Source organism: Drosophila eugracilis, unplaced genomic scaffold (genome assembly GCF_018153835.1).
Source record: "Drosophila eugracilis isolate 14026-0451.02 unplaced genomic scaffold, ASM1815383v1 contig_2088, whole genome shotgun sequence".
Lineage (NCBI taxonomy): Eukaryota > Metazoa > Arthropoda > Insecta > Diptera > Drosophilidae > Drosophila > Drosophila eugracilis.
In genome coordinates this window covers 846159-851970 of record NW_024572964.1, presented here as the reverse complement: position 1 = coordinate 851970, position 5812 = coordinate 846159, and the positions used below count along the sequence as shown (strand labels likewise).

The following is a 5812-nucleotide window of genomic DNA, read 5'->3' as shown; positions in this document are numbered from 1 at the left end:
GCTGCTCTGACGCCGCTCTAGATGTCGATGGAAACGCGGACGCCGCTCGTACGCATGTCCTTATCCAAATACAAATACGAGAGGGAGAATTCGAGGCGGAGAGAACACGTGCAAAGCCGCGGGGGATTGCACGACTTTGTCCGAAATGGAGTTCAAATTGGGACTTGGACTGGGACTGGAGTTCCAGGCTTTGGGTATGGGCTTGGGCTGGGGATTGGACTTGGGATTGGACGTCGATGTGGGTACGCACCGAAAATCTCCAAGCGCGTTGCCTGTCGCATTTAATAACTGTTTTTAATAAGTGTCCCTCGGGGTTCCGCTCAGCTCAGCCTGACCTCCTTGCAACCCACTCTGCCTCTTTTTGGTGCGTTATTTGCATGAAGGTGGCACTGAGGAAAATTAGGAAGAAACAGCAGAAAAAGATGGCTATGAATATGGTAGTAGTAGAAACATTTTAGACTGATTAATTTCAATATTTCTGTTAATTAAAGATTTAAGAAGTATCTGAGTTTCCATCATCTAAGACAGGGAGCTTTTTCGCTCAGTGTAAAGCGTATTCCCAGCTGAATGGCAAACGTTGTACTCTAATTGCACGCCCCGGCGTTGCGTCGCTGTTGCTGTTGTTGTTGGACGGAGGTTTTTGAGTCACGCGGCGACTTCAGTGGAAAGAGGAAGACCCAAAGGGGGATCCACGAAGTGGCTGCGAGAGGGGCTGAGGCGGGGGAGGTAACTCCCCGGACTCGTGCAGCATGCAACATGTTGGCCGCAATTTATTAGTGCTGCCATTATCGTTTTTCTTCAGATTTACCTCCGAGTGCCTGGCTGCGTGTCGTCCAGCGCTCGGAGACCCCTTGGCCCCCGTCCCCGAAAGTATTTATTACTATAATTTTCCATATGTTTTCCTTGTGCGTTCTGCTCGTTGCACTGCATTTTTTCTCGCTTTTTCTTGTTTTTTTCTCTGTTTTTTTGGGCAAATTGCGTCTGGAAATTGTGGTAATAATTTGCAGCTTACTAAATATGAAGATCAGCTTTTGGAGCACGATCCGTGTGTGTGTGTCTGCTCCTCGGGAGAAGCAGGAGGCAGCCAGAGGAAACAAATTTATTAACTTGTGCAAAATTAGTCGCTTACAGTCGTTTAGACATTGCAATTTGATTTTTACGGCCGTTCGCTGTTTGCTGGTCGCCGTTTGCTGCTCGGAGTATCTATGAGATACATTCGAGTGCTAACTCGCGGATCCTTTGCCAGCTGCAGCGTCTTTATGGGGTTTTATTAAGTTTTATGACCCTGAAATTGTTGCACTAATCAGCCGACAATTTATGAGGCATTTGTGTTTGGCCAAACTAAGATCTCTGGTCGTGTTCATAAAATCAGAGAGAGAGAGAGAGAGAGATCGGAGACACAGACTCATTCGGCTAATGAAAATTAGTCGAAATATGCAAAGCACGCGGCTGCGGCTACCTCTGATTAGTGGCAATCATAAAAAGAACCCCGACTCGAGTCGCTTTTAATGGCTCTCCCGGCATCTCGGGACGTTGGGTGGCCCCCGGAAAGACAGCGGACCCTAGCCCATCGAAGCCATCTATAAATTGCCCGGACAACTGCCTTCGATGTCGCCTCCAATCGTTATGGGTATTTATAGGACGGGAAAGGTTAAATTGAAGTGAGTTTCAGGTTATATTCGATTTCCTCCGCCTCCAGAACTAGATGTTCCTCGGAGATCTTTGACAGTTTTATTTCAAGTGCGTGATCTGCTTGATTTAGTGGCCATCACGTGGAACATAGCTTCATTTATGGGTTTGGGGATGTGACTTTCAGCTGGAGAGAGTTCTTGGATTTCTTTGAAATTGGTAAGAGATATAACTTTATGTTAGCTGAATTAGTTAAGTAATTGTAAGTTTTCTTTTAACTGGGAAACTATCATTCCCTGTCCCATTTCCTAAGATATCCCCCATTGATCGATGTCCTCTTGTCTGGCCACACGATTTCCTTCCATTTCCCGGAGCCAGGCCAACTGCAACTAAAATCAAAACCGCATTTAGTTATACATAAACTTTCAAATGCCAGCCATAAATCTGTCTAGGCTGGCCCCCTTAACCCCCCAAGTCCACGACTTAACCCACTCCCTGAGCAGACATTTGAAGAGTCGCCAGTCGCAGCCAGTTGGCGTCTTCCATTGGCCATCTTCCATCTTGCTGACAAATAATTCACCATAAAATCAACGACAACTGCCAATTTTTCAGTAATTAGCCCCGCCAGAGCTGACCCCTCCTCCTCCTCCACAGCCCCCTCTCAGAGCACTTGAGCGTAATTAATAAAATATATAAGCCCCAAGATCTGGCGAGGCGCATTGTTGGGTTCAGTGAGGCTGCCTGCCTGCCAGGCATTTGCAGAAAATTAATTGTGCTCCACGCAGATTAACACATGCGTGGCAGGCAGCCGTAGAGGGGCAATGAGGGGTTAAGGGAGTGTGCACTGCGAGGAAAACTATCTGTTGGGATCTTGTCTTAAGATCAAGAACTGCATCTTTATCTGCAAGATACTTTCTACGAAATTTGTAGCAGTGCATCCAGAAGATACTCCTGCGTTTTGGGAATTTTCAGCGTTTTACAAATTTGAAAATTTCTTGCCGCATTTTTACGACTTCCCCGCTCGACGTCTGCATTTTTATGTCGATCGTGTGTTGTCACTGAAGTTGGCCTGGCTGCCTGCCCCCTTGCTGCACGTTGCATGCGGCACGCGCGTCGCATAATTAATTAAAAACGCATTTAAACGAAGCTTCACGACAGTCAATCGTTCGTGCACATTTGGCCACAGTCTACGTAGCATGTGGAGCTGTCTTGGGGCAGGTTTATGCATTTTCTAAGAAGCCTTTCGTCGACCGCCATAAATATAAATCAGGAGAATGGAGAACTATATTATACTCGTTAGAAGCGCTGTCTCCGCCTTTTGTCTTGCCACTCCGCGACTCTGTGAGTTTGCCACTCTGCCACTCTGCCTCTCTGAGTCGAAGGCAACATGTGTCTTTTGACGAAATGCTGACAAGCCTTTGAGTTTCATTTCGGGTTTGCAGTTGTTCTGCGGATGCCACAATTGATGGCCTCCTTGGCGGCCCCTTCAATCCATTCACTTGGGATTTGCATACGGAGAAGGCAGCGCAGAGGTTGCCAGTCTTTTGACCTCTGTTTTGGGGGTTTTGGGTCGCTTTGGAAAGGTTGAAAGTTGGCTGGGAAGATAGAAGAAGGCTTGAGAACAAGATATTGTCTATCTAAGATTGGAAGAGAGGTTACAGAAGTTCAAGTTAATAGCAGAAGAGTTAAGTTACGAATGCCCACTGCAATCATTCACCAGTACATAACCCACAACGGATGTATAATTTCTCGTTTCGTTTCAGCTCAATCAAATCAACTTTAATTCACTTCCTGAGAGCAGCTGGCAGAATTTTGTAGAATTTCACAGATTGCCCGAAACTGGGCCTGCCAAAACAATCATAATCGGGCGAAGCATAACATCCTCTATGATATTTACTTGCCCCTTAAAACAGAGACCTCGCACCCTTGCCACAGAGGGAGAGAGATATTTATTTATGAAATTCCGCACTTATATCGCCTTTGGTCTTTTTGGGTGTTCGGGAATTAAATAGCTCACTGAAAGCCACTTAACAGTTGATTTCAGCTGAATTTAATGCAACATTAGCGCTTCTTTATGCCACTTCCACACCGCGAGGGACCCGCGGAGGTGATAGAATCTGCCAGCCAGACAGCCACCGCAATCGATGGACGCCCATGTGGCAAGCGCCGTTGATGGGAAACAGCTGACCACCGCGTACCGAAAATATTTTATTTATGTGCCAGATAAATAAAGCGAAATACCCCGAAAGATCTTGGGGGGAAACATATGTATATAATGCTTCGTGGCACCTCTGATTGGCAGGGCACATGGATGTGAAATGGTAGAAAGTCGGAGCTGTCTGGGGAAAGAGTGCAGAAGCCTCGAAAAGGTGGGCCAGCTGAGGAGTTCGGTTTGGTTTCGGGATGATCTCAGGTGGTCTTCTTGGTATTTTCGGCTTCTTATGAACTTTTAGATTTAACATAGATTTATACCCAATAAAACAGACTAATTATACTCCATAAAAGTAGAAAACTATGGCCAATCTGTAGCAGTATCATGTTGCGCCTTGTCATGTCGAGCTTTCCTCATTTAGGCCAGCTAAATAACCCCATGAAGTGGTAATAGAATCCTTCAGCCAACAGCAGTTCTCTTAGCCCCGCGATCAATTTATAACAGATCGTAGCCCGTTGGCCCGGCCAAGAAATCGCTTCATTTAAGCCCACTTTGGATCCTCGTTCGCCACACTCCCAGGCCAGACACCTCGGCAGGAGCGAGGAGTTCGAAGGGGGAACCCCATAACGATCATTGTCATGGATGGTCAGCACAGCGGGGCGGCCATAGCCGTTAACTACTGTACTGAATGGGCGCATTTGCACAATTTGCACTCACTTTTTAGGCCGTAATAAATTCGCATAAACTCTTAAGCGAGTGGCGTGCCAATAAGCGAGCGATTTGTGAGCCTAATGAAGGCGATTTGTTGCGGCACCAACTGCCACTAAATTAGACATGGCCACTGATGGGCCCCAGACCCTCAAGGTGCTATCAGCACACACGGGGAAAACTTAACGAGCCGCCACTGACATTGCCCGCACTCGCTCTATTTGGGAAATCTGTGTGGAAATATTTTATTTTATATAGTTCGATCAACTGGTCTGCGGATCGTCTGATCGGCGCATCGTTTCTGCTGCTTCTGGACAGCTTCTGGACAGCGTCAGAGTCGGGCTGTCCAGGGAGGGCCTGTTCTCACCCCATTCGGGGAGATGTGTTTGTTTCTTTTCCATTTTTCCCATTGCGGCTTACGCACTTTTCACACAAACACCAAATTTTCCGAACAGGTGAATAAATTATTCCCAAAAATGATTTCGGACTTGCCTTATTTAAATATGGAGATATTTCTCATTACGATGACAACTTTTTTCAATCAAGCCTTTGTAGGCCTAAAGCCCTCTGGCTTGCTGGAAAATGTCTACAGCTGGTCGAAATGGGAAATGAAAACACCTGCAAATTGCAAAACATTGAGTGGAATTCGTCAGGGAGGTGGGCTTGTGGGCCGAGACACATCCTCCCACATGACCGCGAGGCAATAAGTCAGGGCCGTGCACAACCCTCGCAGCTGGCAGGAAGCCAAAGCCTCGAGAGGGGAGGTTTTGCCAGGCGGGTCGGGGGCAGGAGTTCCCCCCACAGGCAACACCTCCCACACATAAAAGCCAGCTGGCTGGTAAGAGCCGTCTCATGAATACATTTGAACTCGTTAACTCCGACGACACACCCCAACATTTGCTTTTGGGGGTTGTTCCGAGTCCTTGCCCAGGAGCTCACTCATCCATCTCGAGCCCCCCGCCTGCCTGTCCTGGCTTTGCACGTGCACAATTTCGAGTTCATCAAAAGGAATTCGCTTTTGGGGAGCGTCCTCGTCTGACATTTATTAGAATTCTTTCCGTTCCGCAGAGCCAGGGTCGCCAGAGGGGGCGTGGAAAATTCAGCTACGAAAGCTTTTAGCCAGGAATAAAGTTTTCACAGTCAACATGCTTGGAGCACTGAGAGAAAGTGTTTGCTGGTAGAAAATAAGTAAATTAAGTTAGGGGAAGATTTATTTAAACTTTAAGAAGATGGGCATAGAAGTTTTTCTCAGTGCTCTTGGCAACTTCGTTTCGGTTTGTTGGTTCTAATGTTGGTTGACGGCCATTAAAGTTCGGTTGTTCT

At 46.9% G+C, this 5812-nt stretch overlaps 1 pseudogene; it reads right to left on the bottom strand.

Annotated features, from left to right (window-relative positions):
• Positions 1-5046: 5046 nt before the first annotated feature.
• On the bottom strand, positions 5047-5531 carry LOC108104618 (annotated as a pseudogene).
• Between the last annotated feature and the right edge of the window lie 281 nt (positions 5532-5812).